This window comes from Hemicordylus capensis, chromosome 5 (assembly GCF_027244095.1).
Source record: "Hemicordylus capensis ecotype Gifberg chromosome 5, rHemCap1.1.pri, whole genome shotgun sequence".
Classification (NCBI taxonomy): Eukaryota; Metazoa; Chordata; class Lepidosauria; order Squamata; family Cordylidae; genus Hemicordylus; species Hemicordylus capensis.
This window is the reverse complement of record NC_069661.1, coordinates 97,499,914-97,519,447: the sequence shown is the minus strand read 5'-3', so window position 1 is coordinate 97,519,447 and position 19,534 is coordinate 97,499,914. Positions and strand designations below refer to the sequence as shown.

At 44.1% G+C, this 19,534-nt stretch overlaps 1 long non-coding RNA gene across 2 annotated transcripts in view; it reads left to right on the top strand.

The window, feature by feature from the left end:
- The first annotated feature begins 2,020 nt into the window (after positions 1–2,020).
- Positions 2,021–19,534, top strand: part of LOC128325890 (uncharacterized) — a 32,066-nt gene continuing 14,552 nt past the window's right edge. Inside the window, exons 1-4 of one of the 2 annotated variants that reach the window (XR_008307715.1) lie at positions 2,021–2,107; positions 3,597–3,782; positions 6,648–6,785; positions 12,831–12,978. This is a non-coding gene — a long non-coding RNA (uncharacterized LOC128325890). Of the gene's footprint in view, positions 2,108–3,596; positions 3,783–6,404; positions 6,591–6,647; positions 6,786–12,830; positions 12,979–19,534 lie in introns of both variants that reach the window. The other variant, XR_008307714.1, reaches the window with a different exon arrangement.

Genomic DNA, 19,534 nt, shown 5'->3' with positions numbered 1-19,534 from the left:
TCAGGAGGGAATGGGACTTCTGCTAGCCATAGAAACCTTTTCTCCTCCATCACCTGCACTTTTGCTGAGTGCCTAAGAACTCCTTTCTCCAGCTGCCTTGCCTTGCTCGACCCAACTCAGTGCAGATTTGGACACTGGTAATCTTATAGATAAAATTGAGCTTTTGCCCAGACTCTGGGTTGTAGCCAAAGAAAGCTGGTTATGACTAAGCACCAGTGAAATCAATGGGACCAATAGCTGTAACTAATTTAAGGTCCATTAATTTCAGTTATTATTATTTAAAATATGTATATATTAAAAATAAAATTAAAAAAATATTATATGCCACTTTTCAGCAAAAAATTCTGTACACTGCCTACAGATTTTTATACTAGGTGGTATATAAATTCAATAAACAAACAAACAAACAAATATAAATTATAACTTCTTTTTTTTTGCTGAAAGTGGTTCACAAAACAAAGGGAAAGAGAAAATATTTCCCTGTTCCAAGGGGTTCACAATAAAAAGAAACTCAAAGAAGACATCAACACCAGCCACTGCAAAGGATGTTATGCTGGGCTGAACAGAGAATGTTGCTCTTCCCTTGATAAATATGAGAGCCACCACTTGAAAAGGTGGGTCTTTGCCCAGTTAGCAGAAGTCCAATTAATTTCAATATGACTAAGTATCTTTGGCAACAATCCTCTGCATGGTGTATTGAACATCCTGCTACTAAGTGACTCCAGCTTGCTGTTTATTCCAACAACTGTCTCCATTACTGAAACCACAACTGTAAAAAATGGCAGAATAGCAGAAGAGAATAAAGGCAAAGAGCCAACGAAGTGGAGAACTCAAACCAGAGAGGTTGGAACCAGTCAATAATTAAAAGCTCTTGACTGCATGGAACTGACTTCATCCAGGTTGATCCATATACACATCAGGTCCTGGAGTTTCTATCCAGGATTTTCTATCTAGATTGCTCAACAATGGTTTGTTTGTAGTGAATGTTTTCTGGGGTTTTTTTGTTTGTTTGTTTTTTGTGGGGGGGGGGGGGGGGTTTGCTGGCAAGACCAGAAGGTACAATCTGAGTTTCAAAAATAGCTCCTTTTCATATCGGCAAATGTAGTTATTTATGGACCATGGATCAGAATGTAACAATTACAGCTTCTCAGTAGCTGTCATACAAACAGAGCCGTCATATTGGAGGAGAAGAATGCTGCTGTCCAAACCTATTCACCTCTCTTTGCTGGTCAATGACCGAATAAACTTCTCTCTCTCTCTCTCTCTCTCTCTCTCTTCACCTCTGCACCTGCACAACTCTTTTTATCAATGGGCCTCAATTCCTTTGTCCATTTGCACCTGAAAAATGTGCATGTCAGCATGAAATCTGAAACACAACCCAATGATTCCACTGTATCACTAGGCAGAGGCAATAGCCTAATTATAATCAAGAATAGTTGTTTTGCTCAGTGGCCCATTTCTCACTGAGACACTAAACCTGGGCCTGGGCTGTACCATTTCAGCTTATAGGTTGGGACTCACATGACTGGCTGATCCTCCACAGAGAGGATCCTTGCACATACCGTAGAACACAGGATGTCAGGGAGAGGGGTTCTAGCCCAGAGTTCACCCCAATCTGCTAGTTTTCATTGTGCATGACATTTGTTTATATGGAGGAATATCCAATCATGTTAGCCCCTACCTGCAACTGAAAGTGGCATAGCCCAGGCCCAGATTTACCATTTCAGTGAAAACTCAAACTTAGGTTTTCGATATATCCATGTCTCATGGCTCCACATTAAGGAAACTGTTGCAGGGTTCAGACATAGCAGGTTTCAGACATAACCCACAGTTCCATCCCCCCCAACTGCTCTCCCATCTGAATTGGACATAGGAGAGAAGGCCTTCTCTGCTGTCTGTGAGACTGCAGAGAGGTGGGGGAGCTGGCTGTGTGGCCTGCTTCTCTCCTGAAAGACAGCCTGCTCAGCCAATAGCAGCTCTAGCGAGGGAGGAACTTCCTCCCTTAACTTCGGTTTGGGACAAAGCAAACAGCAGTGCCAGTGTATGGATGTAACGCTGGCCCCACCAGACCAGAGATGTGGACTATGAAACTTAGAGAGAACTGAAGGTAACAAATGGAGTTTGGGGAGGGAAACAGCAGGTCCATTTTTTTCTTTAACTGTAGTTCACCGTGTTCAGACGTTTGGTTAGTGAAACCAGAGATGAAGGGGCCTCCAGGTTTGTGTTGCATCTGAACCCTGCCAAAGTGGCTATTTTCAATGCATTTATTCCACGTAGTACATAGTGTAAAGGTGCATCAGTCTGTAGCAATGTTAGCTGGCTAATGGCAGCGAGGGATTGCTGAAGGGCAAGTATGTTCAGCTTTCAAGCAGTGGAGTGTCCCAAAAACAAGAGTAGGTGCCAGGGGGACATCACTCTTCCCTGGTTGTTATATAACATGAAATCAAGCCCATGGGGAGATGCCAAGGAAGACATGGCTTCAGGTACTCTGGCAAGTGCAGAAACGCCCTCACAGGGATCCAGCTGCCTAGGACTCACATTCTGGTATTTCACATAATATTTCACAATGATCGCAAGACCGATATCTTTATCTGTATTTCAATTCAGGATCCAGGATCCTAGTGGTTCAAAGGTAGGCAACATCTTTACAAAATAAGAACTACGGTTTTTTTAATGTGCAGATAATATGGTTTATTTTGAGCAGCTGCCCTTCCTTCACTGGGAATCAGATAATCACATTCTGTCCCATCTGAGCTCTAAGTCACTGAGCAATCCCAGGCATAGTGCATTGCCGAAGTCTAGCCAAAAGTTCCCACATCCTGGCTGTGACTTTTCAAAGATGTTTTTAGGCATGGTGAGTCATGGTCTGGACACAACTTGGAGTATTCAGAAGTTTAGTCCAGCACAGTAAAATCCACTAAAAAGTCATCTAATTAAATAATGGTTATATAAAATGGGTGGTACAATAACTTGACTAGCAAGCCAGAGATTGCCGGTTCGAATCCCCGCTTGTTTGTTTCTCAGACTATGGGAAACACCTATATTGGGCAGAAAAGATATAGGAAGATGCTGAAAGGCATCATCTCATACTGTGCAGGAGATGGCAATGGTAAATTCCTCCTGTATTCTACCAAAGACAACCACAGGGTTCAGTGGTCACCAGGAGTCAACACCGACTCAATGGCACACTTTACCTTTACACATGATAGATCTACATATTTAATTTAAAATATTCCTATCCTGCCTTTCCACAATGCAGTCCTTCAGGTGGCTTACAAAAAATGTAAGCGATAATTCAAAGTAAGAGAGAGAGAGAAAGAGAGAGAGAGAGAGAGAGAGATTAAACAGCATTATAATTGAAAACAACGTCAATGTTAAACAGAAAATCTAAAAAGCAATGGAACAATCTACCATGATACTTCTGTTCAAAAGATCATTGAAGTATGTATGAAAGTCCTAATCAACTGAAGTGGCCAGGGTCCAGCAGCACATTGGGTGGGTTCAGACATAATGTAGAACTATGGTTTATTTCATCTAACTGTGGTTAGTGTGCATGTTTGAACATATACTAGTCAACAAACTGTGGTTTATTTCAGGCAGGCAGTCAATCTACAATCTGAGCCCATGGTTTGAAGATGGTTTGTTTGTCCTAGTCATGGTCTCTTGAGATGCTTGAACCCACAATCATGGTTTAACCTTGGTTTGTTCCAGTGGCTCTGCCTTTGCAGGGCTCTCACATAAAGAGGAGCAAAGCTGGATCATAAAGAGGAGCAAAGCTGGAGGTAAAGAGAAGGGGTGGGACACAAATGAACCATGATATACTGAAAGAAGCCAAGATGTTCTGATAGTCTGTGGTTTCAATCACCAAATCATGTGTGTTTTAGTTAAAGTTTGTTAAATACACCTTAGTTAAAACAAGCCGTGGTTCTGTATGGTGTCTGAATTTGCCCTTTGTCCTAAACACATGGCTACCTCTGCATATCTCCTCCTCGAGTTCCCCAGTAACTTAACAAAGGGCCAAACTACAGATGCATAGAGTGGTATCACTTTGCTCTACGTTTTCTGACCCTACCCCTAGAAAGCGGCAGCTACAAAGTGGAGTGAGAACAGGGAAATGCTGGGCATGATGACATCATGTCAAGTGTCCACTTTAACTAAATGTTACTGGGAGACATGGGGTGAAGACATGGATCGGTGGCAACTATAGTAGCAGTAGTATTCTTTATTACAGTCACAGTCCAGAAAAATAACAATCTAAACAGCTAATAAATACATTATGGAACAGGGTGGCAACTATATGTTAATGTAACTAATCTTGTCCACATGCGGAAACAAATTTCTGCATGCAGATAAGGCTGATGTGAGGAAAGAAACCCGCCATCTAGCCATTAGAATACAGCTGTTCTTACCCTGTGTGCACCATCTAACAGATTGTCTGTGCCATCAAATTCTACAGCAGAGCTCACCCATGAGGGGGAGGAGAGAAGCAGACCCTGCACTCAATGTGGCCACACTTTCCTTCTCCCCATAATTGTTGATTGGTACTGTTCTCTGACAGCACTGATTACATCTTGCTGAGAATGGGGGGAAAGCTCTATAAGCATAGGTTCTGCAGAGCTTCGGATTGTTTACAAATCATGATTTTTCTAAATAACTGGTATTCAGTTCCCAGAACCAATCCTCAATTTGTTTTGCTGCTATAGTTAGCCTATCACTCATGACTATTATATAAGTCGGTTGTTGTTCTGAATGACAGACAGCACATGATGACCAGCCCTCTCAGAACAGAAGACATTTACATGCTGCCTTGGTGAATGTTCTCTTGACAGCAGTTGCTCAAGAGAAGCTAAATAAAGATTCAAAGGCTGATCTGCTCTCTTGAAGAAATCCATGTATTCTGACCAGTGCTCTAAGTAGGCTTTTTGAAGAAAGGTGTTAGCATTTTCTGAATATTTCCCTCTTCTGATCACTGCCATGATTTATTGGTTTGCTTTTGCACAAGGCCAGGAAGGGGGTGGGGTGGGCTCCTTTGTCTCTATGTTTTATTACTATTCTACTGCCAGAGTTACTAAACGTATTTGGTAGAGCAAAATATATCATGATGATAGATCTAGTTCTGTGCGGAACTGTTGTGAGTCATGCTGTGCCAGCATGCAAACAGATGACTGCTTTTCCTCAGTGCTTTGATATGGCCTGGTTTTTGATGAGGGTCTGGGTGACTGGCTTCAGGAGACATATTTGGGCAACACATGGACACATGAACACATGGGTGACTGGCTTCAACAGGAGACATATTCATTAAGGAAAAAACGAGTAAGACTCAGCTGCAGGGTAGGAGGAGGCTGAAGCTCATACACACACAAACACACACTTAGGAACATAGGAAACTGCCATATACTGAGTCAGACCATTGGTCTATCTAGCTCAGTACTGTCTTCACAGACTGGCAGCAGCTTCTCCAAGGTTGCAGGCAGGAATCTCTCTCAGCCCTATCTTGGAGAAGCCAGGGAGGGAACTCAAAACCTTCTGCTCTTCCCAGAGCGGCTTCGTCCCCTGAGGGGAATATCTTGCAGTGCTCACACATCAAGTCTCCCATTCAGATGCAACCAGTGCAGACCCTGCTTAGCTATGGGGACAAGTCATGCTTGCTACCACAAGACCTTGTGTGTGCAGTCAAAGAGAGTAGTAAAGAGGCAGTCCAAAGAGTGTCCCAAGCAGGGGCGTAGCTAGGGGAGAGGGGGGCCGTGTTCATCCCTCTCTCTGATGGCACCTCGGAGTGAGGGAAATAATGAAGAAAATAGGGAGGGGTAGAGCTGGGGAGCCCTCAGGAGCTGGGGCCCCCGGGTTCTTTGAATGCATTTGCTCTATTATAGTTTTGGGTGTGTGAGGAGGGGTACCAAATGCTTTCCCTGCCCGTTGCCACCTCAGTCCTATCTGCTTTTCTGTCTGCACTACTGTCTAGCTAGGCAGCAGTGTGTAGAGAGCTGTTCCATTCTTCTCCGTGGCGTACTGTATTTCAAAAGGGATGAAGCAGAAGTGCAATCTAGTAGTTTCCCAGTATGCTTCAGACCTTCCCTCCCCACTTCCTTTCCGACGTCACCCCCTCCTTTTCAAATGCAGCATGCTGAGGAGAATGACGTAGCTGTTCACACGCTGCCACTGAGTCAGGCAGCAGTACTCAGTGGGGGCAGCTGCCACCTCCCACCTGATAAACACCACCTGAGGAACTGCTTCCGTTTGGCTCATGGTGAGGCTGGCCCAGGAGGAATCATGTAGATCTGACTGGGAAGAGCTAGTGGGGTGCTGGGCTGATGTTGCTTTGAGTCTGTGCATCTGCTTTTATAATGCTTACTCAGCCTGTACCACCTGTCTAAATGAAATGTTCATTGCAAAAATTTCTTAAGTCTCAGAGCTCTTAAAATCAACCCGGCAAAGGCCGCCTGAAGTTACCACTACTCAGAGAAGAGGATGTGTGCACTGTGGGAGGCATTCAAGGAACTGGGCCTCTTCTGTGCAGTTCAAAAGGAGAGGTGGCTTTTCGAGTAATGGGGCACTTCTCTGAAATACGGCTTATAACCTGGCACTCTGAGGTACGTGCAGTGATTTAGCAGCTTCATAATGGCCTCTGGGCTACCCTTTCTCTCCAGGGTCACTTCCAGGCTTTGGATGACAGCTTCCGGTCTCACATCAGAAACCTGAGCTGGCTCTCTTATTTCAGAAGTTCTGGCACTAGAGACCATTTCATCAACATGCTCTTCTGTTGTATACAGTGTCTCTTAATTATGGTGAGCTTGAACTTTTTAGTCTTGTAAATTGTACCTAATTTTCACCATTTGTATGCACAGCTTTTGTTGGGGGGTCATTAAAAATTAACATTGCTTTTACCATGTTCAAGTGGAGAAACCTTCTGCACCCTATGAATGACTGGCAAAGAGTAAATACAGGTGAAACTCGGAAAATTAGAATATCGTGCAAAAGTCCATTAATTTCAGTAATGCAAATTAAAAGGTGAAACTGATATATGAGACAGACGCATTACATGCAAAGCGAGATAAGTCAAGCCTTAATTTGTTATAATTGTGATGATCATGGAGTACAGCTCATGAAAACCCCAAATCCACAATCCCAGAAAATTAGAATATTACATGGAACCAAGAAGACAAGGATTGAAGAATAGAACAATATCGGACCTCTGAAAAGTATAAGCATGCATATGTATTCAGTACTTGGTTTGGGCCCCTTTTGCAGCAATTACTGCCTCAATGCGGTGTGGCGTGGATGCTATCAGCCTGTGGCACTGATGAGGTATTATGGAAGACCAGGATGCTTCATTAGCGGCCTTCAGCTCTTCTGCATTGTTTGGTCTCATGTCTCTCATCCTTCTCTTGGCAGTGCCCCATAGATTCTCTATGGGGTCAGGTCAGGCGAGTTTGCTGGCCAATCAAGCACAGTACACTGTATACTTTTCAGAGGTCCGATATTGTTCTATTCTTCAATCCTTGTCTTCTTGGTTCCATGTAATATTCTAATTTTCTGAGATTGTGGATTTGGGGTTTTCATGAGCTGTACGCCATGATCATCACAATTATAACAAATTAAGGCTTGACTTATCTCGCTTTGCATGTAATGCATCTGTCTCATATATCAGTTTCACCTTTTAATTTGCATTACTGAAATTAATGGACTTTTGCACGATATTCTAATTTTCCGAGTTTCACCTGTATATACCTGTCAAAGCCACAAGCTTCTACATTTGTGGTAAAGAAGCCATTCCATTCACTAGCACCCAGTATTAACAGAGACAGATGTCTTGATAGATAAGATATTACTACTGTGGGCCAGGATCAAACTGCAGTACACGTTACTGTAAACAGATTCTATGTAGCTATGTGCTGTTGTTGTTAAACAGAGGGTGTCTGACCAAGACCCAAATTGTTGTGGTGAGGAAAAGGCTTTAACCCTTTGCCCTCCCCATGTTCCTGATCCATATCCTCCCTCGCCCTGGCCCAGCAGTTATTTGACCAGAGAGAAAAACTCTCCTTGGCACCAATGAGTACTTCTGTCTTTAGCCAAATAGCAGCCCTCAGGGGCCCTGATCTGGATCGAGAACATGACAGAAACAAAGGGTTAAAGCCATCTTATCCATGCCACAGACCTGGCCTGGATTTCTGTCCCCATGTATGCTATTTAACGAAAGAAAAATCCAAGTACATGGCTTGTGCTTAAAATAACTGCTCGTCACTCCTACCTGCCCTAGTGTGCACTACTTTTTGATGAAGCAACTGGGGAAGGAATGTGTGGGGAAAGCCTCCTGCCTCTTTGGTGCTTTAAAGATACAGTGTGACGCTGCAGGTTGCAACTTGGAAACTCTAAAGATGGGTTGATCACACATTTTAGCCTACTTTCAAGTAGGCTTATGAGATCACCCAACATTGTGTTGTGTGTCCCCATCAACTTCTCAATGCCTGGATCAATATGAACCAAACATATAGGGACGCCTCATCAGTGTAGTTTGCGATGATGTCATCCACCCCAATTCAAGATGGCAGATGCATGAATTTTTGAGGCACAAGTGTGCTAACTTGTGGATAATCTAAGTCAGTGATTCTCAAACTTGGGTCCTCAGGTGTTATTGGACTTCAACTCCCATAATCCCCAACCAAAGGCCACTGAGGCTGGGGATTATGGGAGTTGAAGTCCAATAACACCTGAAGACCCAAGTTTGAGAATCCCTGATCTAAGTAATTTGAACCAAATTTGGTACGGTTGTAGTGAGTGACATATAGGGACACCTCAATCGTATAGTATGTGATTATGCCATCGATCCGAGATGGCGGATGTGTGAACATTTGAGCTACAATTGGGCGAACTTTTGAACCTCCTAACCAATTTGAACTAAATTTGCTACAGATGTAGGGACAGGGATGGCCCAAGCACATAGTTTGTAATGATGCCATCCACCCTAATTCAAGATGGTGGACACATTAACGTTTGAGGTACAAGTTGGAACTGATTTGGACCAAATCTGGTACAGTTGTAGGGACACAGGGATACCTCAAACACATAGTTTCAAACACACAATTCAATATGGCAGATGCAAGAATGTTTGAGACACAATTGGGCAAACTTGTGAATTGCCTAAGCAATGTGGTCCAAATTTAGTACAGTTGTAGGGATAGTGAAATGAAAGTAGGCAGATTAGTTCTTACAACTTGTCTTATTGGACAATTCAGTTCTATATTGATGGGGTATTCCTCAGTAGCATTCCCATAGGTGGAGGCCCATGAAGATCCTGAGTGGAGGTTGTGCCGCAAGTGTGGTTGATGGTGTGCTCCCAGGTTGCTTCCTTTTTTCTGGTCCTGCCATAAGCACTTGTGCGGTTCCCATTCATTTCAATGGCTCTTGTATGGCGAATCTCCCACTAGATTGTGTCTCATATCCATTCAACTTCTGTTTGAAAGTGAGTGCCCCCCCCCGCCGCTTTTGTAAGTTTTGCGAACATTCTGTTCATTGAACAACAATTACACATGACACATTGCTTCGTACTATTTATGTATAGAAGTGCTTTTGGCTTTAGTTTCAAATTAAAAGAAACTAAAATTTGCTTAAAATAAACATTCTCTCACTTAAAAAAAAGATTTGGAGTGGAAAGAGTGTAGCTTCATCAAGAAAATAGGTCAAGAATGTAAAGGTTCATCAGTCTGAACTGCTGGGGGAAAGCCATTGCATTTTCTTCAGAGCACACAGCAAACAATATTATTGTGACATTTATTTTTAGTGGCCTGTTGTTTCACAGTATGTTCACTCTCCCTAGCTAAATTATGAAACACTGTCAACTGATATTTTTCTTCTTCAGAAAGAACTGTAGCAGTTTGGCAGCGATAATATGAAATATCTTGCTAGCTAGTTGCTAGCTTTTCTCCCTGCCAGAGTCAGTGCTTATAATGGATGCACAACAAGCAGAAAATCACCATGTGGAGTTTTTCCCATCACACTTGGAAACGGTGCACCTGTTGCGTTTTTACCCATTGTGCAGCCATTAAAGGTGCAAAGCCTCCATTGCAGAAAAAGGGGGCAACTCCAAATAGCTCATTCATATACAGACCAATCCTCATATGAGGCTGAGCCTTACACTGAGTCAAGCCATTGGTCCACCTAGCCCAGTATGGTCTACACTGACTGGCAGCAGCTCTCCATGGGGTCCCAGCCCTATTTGAAGATGCCAGGGATTGAATCTAGGACCTTCTGCATGCAAAGCATGTGTTCTCTCTACTATTAAGCTGCAGCTCCACCTTTTCTTGTTTCCTCCAAAGTAAGCCTAGCAGCACTAAATCTGCATAGGATTTGAAATGATGAACAATGGCAGCAAGATCTCAACTTCCTGTCCAGAGTGTTGTAAAAAAAATCTCTCTATACTTAGTAATGTACTTGTATTATTCAATACATAAGAGGTTGAGCAAAGAGACAGAGTGCATTGCTTCCAGCAAACAATTCCCCAAGTGATGCAACGGAAGGCTTTCTGTTCCAAGCAAATGTTCCCACTGGCAAAAGTCTGCTGTCCATAACTGACTTCATAGGGTTCTGGCTGTGATGTGCTTCTGTTGTATTCAATCTAGTAATCTTTTATTGTTTTGTTGCTGAGAGGTTTGTCCCCGTGGGGATCCTCTAGAGAGTGTAGGGGTGGAGTCAGACAGGGAAAAGTAGAGAAAAGAGAAGGAGAAAATAGAGTTGCTCCAGAATAGTTAAATCCATATAAGATTACTTTGTGTTTGTGAGGGAAGCAGCTATAAAATATTTGGCCATGATATTTTGAACCAGCTTTGTGAACCTTCAAAGACCGTGAATGTTCTGCAACCTCATCTGATTGCATTACTGAGCCCACATTCCTGGACTGGAACATAGGAAGCTGCCATATACTGAGTCAGACCGTTGGTCTATCTAGTTCAGTATTGTCTACTTAGACTGGCAGTGGCTTCTCCAGGGTTATAGACAGGAGTCTCTCTCAATCCTTTCTGGGGATGCCAGGGAGGGAACTTAGAACCTTCTGCATGCAAGCTTGCAGATGCTCTTCCCAGAGCAGCCCCATCCTTTAAGAGGAATATCTTACAGGGCTCACATGCAGTCTCCATTCAAATGCAAACCAGGGTGGGCCCTGCTTAGCAAATGAGACAATTCATGCTTGCTACCAGAAGACCACCTCTCCTCCCATTTAAAGGAGGTGGGAAGGTTTTGTTGCTAGAGTGGGCAGCTTCCTCTTGGTGCTTTGCTAAACAATCACAAATTACAATAAAAAAGAGGACAGGGAAGTTACACAGTTGCCTTTGCTTCTGGAATGCTTACTAGGAATGTGCACGAAAGGGAGAGAAGATCTGGTCTTGTGGTAGCAAGCATGACTTGTCCCCTTAGCTAAGCAGGGTCCACCCTGGTTGCATATGAATGGGAGGCTGTAAGATATTCCTCTCAGGGGATGGAGCCGCTCTGGGAAGAGCAGAAGGTTTCATGTTTCCTCCCTGGCTTCTCCAAGACAGGGCTGAGAGAGATTCCTGCCTGCAACCTTGGAGAAGCCGCTGCCAGTCTGTGAAGACGATACTGAGCTAGATAGGCCAATGGTCTGACCCAGTATATGGAAGCTTCCTATGTTCCTATGTTTTGTGCACAACTGGGGGGCAGAGAGCAGTCTTTCCTGCCCCTCTGTCGCTCCTCCGCTGCCCCACTGTTCCTGTTGAGCAGCCAGGCTGTCTATTGTGAAAAACCATGCTGCCCAGCTGTGTCTTGCTTGGGAACAGGAGGTTCCTTCTTCCCAGCAGCCTGTGGGTGGCATTGGGAAGGAAATGGTGTCTGAGCATGTGTGAGCACCATCTTGAATGGCCTAAACTGGGCCCCCACTGGCCTGCACTGATGGGGGGAGCACAGGCGGGGCCTGGAGGAGACACTGCTGGCCCACCACCATGTGTAAAGTGACCTCCTGCCTGCTCACCACCACTCTTTTGAAACCCCCTTTAGTTGCTAGGGATCAACCTTTGCTAAGAGGAATCCTTACCGAATTCCCTTTTACAAGCATTCAGAACCAGGCCAAATTGTTTTGACCTGGTTCAACCTGGTTCAAGTGTACGGACCAAATTGCCCCACTGGTTCTAATGAACCAATTCACGGAGCAGCAGTTTGGTTCGAATTCAGTTCTAATTTGAACCAAACCGCCCAGAACAGTTCCATGCACACCCCTACTCATAATCTTTTATGTTTTATTGTTGAGAAGTTTGTCCCAGTGGGAATCCTGTAGAGAGAGAATGTGTGTGTGTGGGTGGGTGCGGGGTGGAGTCAGAAAGAGAAAGGGAGGGAAAGGGAAAAAATTGAGTTGTTTCTGAATAAACTCTCTGTCTGGCTACACATCTGTATCTCTTTTACCCAGCCTGGCTAGGCTTATCGGAACCGGCCTCAGAGCAGGGACGGGGAGGGATTTGAGCATCACCCTGTGCATCCTCCATCCCAGGCTGCTTGTTCCTTGTGTCTGCCCCTCTCCGGGGGCCCCTGGCACTCTCCACCAGCCAATCTCCCATCCTCGGCTGGCTCCTTATATGCCTCCTCACAGGCTATGCATTGCCCGCCCCCAATTATGGGGCAAACGCCTCCGGCCCTCTTACCACTCCGTCCTCGGAGGTAAGGACAGCAGACCTCGCCAGACACTCTTAGTTAAATCTACATAAGATTACTTTGTGTTTATGAGGGAAGCAGCTATAAAACATCTGCATATGTCACAGCCACTGCAGCCGTAGAACATGTAATGCTGGCTTGGATCAGTATGATCCTTCTAAAGCTTTTGTCTACTTCAGATCACAGGAGTCATAACAGTTCAAAGGAATACAAACATTTAGACAGTACTGCACCGTTGGAACTACACTAGGCCAGCATGTTCTAATGAAGGGACATCTGGTTCTTTTGAAACTGAGCTTCTGAACACCCAGAGTCCTGGACGGTAAGGTAAGCCAGCCCAGTCAGAGAATTTTCTTCACTTATATAACAGGATGACTTGAACTAAGGTTGCAGTCCTGTGCATACTTACTTGGGATGCAAGCCTCATCGAACACAGTGAAATTTAATTCTGTGTAAATATACATGTGCTTTCCTAGACAGCAAGCATTACAGTGGGTTTTCTGCGAGGTTTTACTGCGAGTTTGAAGTTGCCCCCAAAACCAACACTAAAAGTTGAATTTTTTTTACCCTGGATATATAAATTGGGCTACACAATAACACATGATGAAAAACACAAATTGTGTATGAAGTGCTCCCCGTTAGCTCGCAGGGATTCTGGGTAAATTTGACTGATATATAGATGCATATCTCCATTCTGGGAGAAGCAAGCTACAAGCCGGGTATTAATAACTTCAATGGGATTGGCTTGAATGTTTTAATTAATTTTAAAAGCTTACAAGCTTGCTAGTGCTCCATGTCCTTTTTTATTTTGTGAGGCTTCTCCTGAGATTAAGATTAGATGGACACTTCTCATTACAGTTTTTAAAAATGAGTGCATTTTTTCCAGGCAATTTCTTGTATCAACAATATATGGGATTGGCTCAGTGGTCCATGGAAAGTTGGGGAGCTAGTCATATGCAGTCCGGTTCTAGGGTCCTCCTAGCCTAAAATAGATCTCTGAAGCCCGGGTACAGGGAGAGGCAAAGAACTACACAGGCACTGAAGCTCATCCCTATAATGACTTCACAGGCCATTCTCTTGACTTGATGTTGCCAGGCATTGGCAATGCACTTTCAGGTCTCTTTCCATAGCCTTTAGAGAGCTAGAAACCTATTTTAAAAAATGGTAATTGAGGTTATCAAGATGCTGAGTTCCATGCTTACTGCGTTTGATCATGGCACTGCAGCATACACAAAACCTTGCATTGTATGTGCTCAGCAAAAAGAAAGAAGCAAAGAAAGGCAAATGGATGACTCATGTCAGAATTGTCTTACATTTATATTGGCAGACAATAAGGAAGATTACTCATTTCAATGCCTGACTTATCCCTTTAATTTCAATGAGAATACTTTGAGTGATTTTCCTCATCAAGTTAACCATTGTTGATAATTGTGTGGCACCAAAGGGAGCTTTCCTTCTTAGGCAAACAGTAGCCATGGTGGGGGTCTGATCTGGACTGTGACCATGGTGGGGCAAATGGGTACAAAAAACCCTTTCCCCATGCCACAGTGTTGATCCATACTCTTTAGTTAAGAAAAAACAAGAACATCAGCATTAAGTTTGTGCTCACCTTAAGTGGTGCAGTGGCAGGCACAGAGCCTGACCGCCAGTGGCCAGTTTGCGGCTGCAGCAGTGGCCCCACTTGCCCCACCCCCTGCGTCTGATGTCAGATGTGAGGGCTAGCCATGTCCTGTGTCTGGCATTAGGGCATGGCTCTGTTCGGGAGCTTTGGAGAGGAGAGCTGGTCTTGTGGTAGCAAGCATGACTTGTCCCCATAGCTAAGCAGGGTCTGCCCTGGCTGCATATGAATGGGAGACTTGATGTGTGAGCACTGCAAGATATTCCCCTCAGGGGATGAAGCCGCTCTGGGAAGAGCAGAAGGTTTCAAGTTCCCTCCCTGGCTTCTCCAAGATAGGGCTGAGAGATTCCTGCCTGCAACCTTGGAGAAGCCGCTGCCAGTCTGTGAAGACAATACTGAGCTAGATAGACCTGTGGTCTGACTCAGTATATGGCAGCTTGCTATGTTTAGATACTCTATTACCCAGTCCTGTGTTTGCTCTTGGTGGCTCCACCCCTGTGCAGTGGGGAAATGCTTGACTAACAAGCAGAAGGTTGCCGGTTCAAATCCCCACTGCTACAATATCGGACAGCAGCGACATAGGAAGATGCTGAAAGGCGTCATCTCATACTGCATGGGAGGAGGCAATGGTAAACCCCTCATGTATTCTACCAAAGACAACCACAGGGCTCTGTGGGTGCCAGGAGTCGAAATCAACTTGACGGCACACTTTACCTTTTAACATAGCCTACTGTATCTTTAGACATTAGGCTGCTAATGAAATTGTCAGGCATCTGGCTGGCCAAAGAAGAAGGCTGTTGGGTTGCAATCTAGCTTGGTGGGCTGCATGTTTTGGAGGCTTCTTTGAAAGGAGTGAATTTGAGTCTAAAGGCTGCATTAATATGCAAGGCAGGAAGTTGGACAAAGCAGGAGAATATGGTATAAGATCAATGTCCTGAAGCTTAGACTGTACATGATGTATTATGTATTGGATGGAATATCAAGTGCAATAATGGTGAAATTTTTTAAAGAAAATGCTTTACTTGTTATATCATTAGGCCCAGATTTTAAAATACTTGGCCATTCTTAACTCTAAGGACTGAACTATACATTTTGGCACGCCCATGTAATGCAGGGTCACCACTAAACAGCAATAAAACTGTGGGGTGATTTCCAACAGCACAGCAGTGGGTGGGCAAAGGCTGCTGAACTCCAGCTTTCCCCAGGAGTTAGCCTCCCAGGATATTAACCCCCCCCCAAAAAAAATCAGGCTGATTTCTTTCTCCCACTTGCCAGGTCTTGGTGAGAAATCACATGATTCTCTCTTCCCCCATGTTTGAAGATATGGATCATCACGTGTAGTTCTGCCCTGAGAATGTCTGTTTAAGATCTGTGTTGAACACATAGTAGTCTCATTAGGTATTGCTAGCCAAAGGCTTAAGCACTACGTCAACACATATACATCTACTTTCCTGTGCCCTAAAGTTAAATAAACTTTAACCTCCCCCAAATATTCCATTAGCTCTCCCCTATCAATTTAATGTATTAATGAGACAGTTTTAAGCCACAATAGTCCTCCTGGCCCACCCACATCCTCTTAAAATATTTACATTGTAATAACTCAGGGGCTTTCCCCCTCTAACTGGAAGGCCCATAAGTGGGTGAAAGTATTTCAGGGTAGGGTGAGACTGAAGTGATGTGACATGTAATTGATTGGAGGACCTTAGAAGGTGAAGCCTGTGCCACCATAAATTCTAGGAATGCGGATGCGACTCACTCTGCATGTATAGAAGGCTGACAGAGTCTGACAGCTCCCATCTGTGAACAATAATGTCTAGAACTCAGAGCCAGGCAATGGGGGCTGGAATGTACCTATCAGACGCTAAGGGCTGAAACAATTTACTGCTCCTTATCAGTGACCACAGGCATAATTAGCTGCTGCAGGACTTGGAATGAAAAAAACAACAACCCTCAAATTAAAACAAAGCTTCTGTTGTTAAAACAGAGTAATGAGTATTACACATAAGGAGGGATAACTGGAAAGAGATAACTTCCTTTTGTGAGAAATTGGCAAAGTCCACATAAAACCATCAAAATGGTACCACGCCAAATCTGAACAGATACCAGGTGTCCATGGAAGAATAAAAAGGGCCTCCTTACAGATTATATTTCTTATTGTATTATAATGTCATACAAGTACACACATCAGAGTGCTGGGAATGGATGTGGCTCCTTGTTGAATATGTGGCACACTGGGTGAAATGTGTGCTTTAAGAGTAGAATTCAATTTAAGCCAAGGTTTAACAGGACCAATCCCTGGCATCTTTCAATACTAAAGTCCAATCTCAGATAACAGGAGTATCTCTAAGCAGGTGCAAAGTATATTTCTTTCAACTGACTGGCCATAACCAGGACTTTAAAAGAAAGAGAATGACATCAAGGAATGTTTGAGCCTCAACACCATCTGTTTTGGAAATTAGACACTAGATGGGATAACTAATATAGCATTCTGGATTACGTTTTTGCAAAATGTTGGCATCATGGGATCAAGGAGCTAAATGTATTTGTATCAAATGAGGTCTAGGGTTGAAACCAACATTTCTCCTGAGTGACATTCGAAAAAGGACTTCACCCAAGAAGAACCACCAGTGGATTTTCTCAGATGGTTTCTCCAAATCCAGTGCTACATACACGAGAGCATGTCTTCTACTGAGTCAGACCGTTAGTCTATCTAGGTTAGTATTGTCTGTACTGGCCGCTTTGCTGCCAGATTTGGCTTTTTAAAAGCCAAATTCTGGGTTACGGCCCATTTGACCCACGAGTATACCCCTTAGGTTCTGGCAACAGCTCTCCAGGGTTTCCGGCTGTGGCATTTCGCAGCCCTACCTGGAGTTGTCAGGTTTGTGTTGGGGGTTGTGATTTTTATCCCCCAGTTAATTAGCAGAGCACTAAAGAAGCTACCTACTCCAGTTAGAGTAGTTGCAAAGTTTCTTTGTTGCGGCTAATTATAGAAGACACATGGAGATTCTTGTAGATCTAAATAAATACTAAGCATTTATTGGCGAAGTACACTTTGAATAGGAAAGACCTAACCCTAATCTATAGAACTACATAATGAATAGGTAGGGAGAGAGAGAGAGATGTTTCCATCTGCTCTCTAAGAGGAAAGGAAGGGATCCTGACTCAGCACAGGAAATACCTGTAGGGTCAGATCAGGAGTCATAGAGTAGAGACAGGTAGAACAGTTAGGGAGACCCTTACTCACTACCCCCAATGCCCCTAGTGGTCATTAGGATAGTTGGTGCAAAAGATCGGTGCACTGGAAGTCCATCTCCAACAGTTTGAACCTGTGACCTTCTGGAAGCAAAGCCGATGCCCTACTTGCGACTCCTGCCCTAATCATGTTCTAATCATGCTTTGTGGCATGTGATCATTGTACCAAATGGGAACGCACATCCCTGTCTACATCAAGCCAACCCATCCACACAATGCTCATCCACATCCACTGTATGCACAGATCTCCATTGCTGGACTGGGGCATACAGTATTCTTTTCCAAGTTCCCTGAAAGCAGCTCTTCCTTGGAGATGGTGAAAGGAGAGAGGAAAGGAGGAAGGGTGAGGGTATAATAAACTTTACATATATCACCGAGGAATAAAGAATGCCAGCTAAATTGCTTAAGGGAGTCCCTGATAAGATGCAACAAGTTCAAGTTTAGCAAAGCAAATGGCTAGATAGGCTATATACAATGGTTGAATTTTCACCCCCAAAAGTTTTTAAAAAGAGACTGGAGATATTTCTAGAGAATGCTTCTTTTCAAAAGCACACGAACCAGATGCCTTTTACATCCAGTGGGTAGAATCCAGACTAAGTTAGTCATGACTAAGCACCATTGAAATGAATGAGACAACTTGGTCACGACTAGCTTGAGTTCTATTAATTTCAGTGGGACTTAGTCACAACTAACTTTATTTAAAACCTGCCCAGTGAATTTTTCCTCCCTGTTTCTTTCTTATAATTCAAAAGGTGCTATAAATTGAATCTGTAAATGCCTTTGCAATCTCCATCTCAAATCTAACCCTGGCCAAAAGTCTTTTCCAAGTAACTTGTTGCACTATACTGCCACTGCAGGTTTCCTGGTGGCCTTCATGATTTGTATCTGTACTGTCTACCACATGTATCCCAATTGTCAGAAAACAATACATGTTCATATTTGTACATGTAGACATTTTTCTGGGTTTCCAACTATTACTGATAGCCTCAAGGCCATCTGGATGTTATGTCAAATAAATTCTGGATTCTGTTTTTCATTAATATGTATAGCATAAGAACTGCCTCTCTTGGATCAGATCATCTGATTCTGTATTTTCTCTCCCCTCAAGTGACCAATCACATGCTCCTGGGGCAGGGATGAACCTGAATGGGCTTGGGCAGCCACAGGTGGGGCAAGGAGTAGTTCCCTTAAAAAGCAGGTGAGCAGGTCCTTACCTGTGGCTGCACCACCCCACTACTTTTCCAGGCACAGTGTTCACTCTACAAAGGCTGGTGTGGCTGCAGTGCTGCTCCCTGAAGCCTATGCATGGTGTCAGCATGCAGGCTGCAGGGAGCAGTGCTGCAGCCATGTACAGCCTTTTGTAGAGCAAGTGCCACGCCTGGAAAAGCAGTGGGGTGGCGCAGGAGCAGGTAAGGATCTGTTTACCTGCTTTTTAAGGGAATTGCTCCCTGCCCCACTGAAACAGTCGGCTGTGGGTGCCTGAGCGGGTTCGGCGCTTCCCTAAGGAGGTGCCGAACTGGTTCATGCACATCCCTACCCTGGGAAGCTAACAAGCAGAGCATGATGGAGAGAGTCGATCCATTCCCTATTGCTTCTCCCAGCACCTGCTCTTTAAAGGTACTGAATCCTGCCTCTGAATACAGAGGTTGCGTTAGGCCAGTTTACTTCTTTGCAAGGCCCGAGAGCCAGTAGCAGCTCTGATTAACCCTAAGTGTGGCTCCCTAATTGTTTGTTAGGCCTGTGCAAAGCTTTGGCTGAAATACACCACTCTGCACAGTCTCTTTGGCACCATACAGAGTCAACCGTTCCCACTGTACGGTGCTGTGCCCTGCCCAGTACATGTAGGTTCCTTTAAGGAAAATGGAGCCCTCTCAAGCCCCAGCACAATCTTGGAAAGCACATACGGAGAGCTGGTAATTTTCCAGTGCTTTCTCCACAGAACTCAATGGGGAAAGCACTGGGAAGGACAGCACTTCCTAGCACTCTGTGCACGCTTTCCAAGATGGTGTTGAA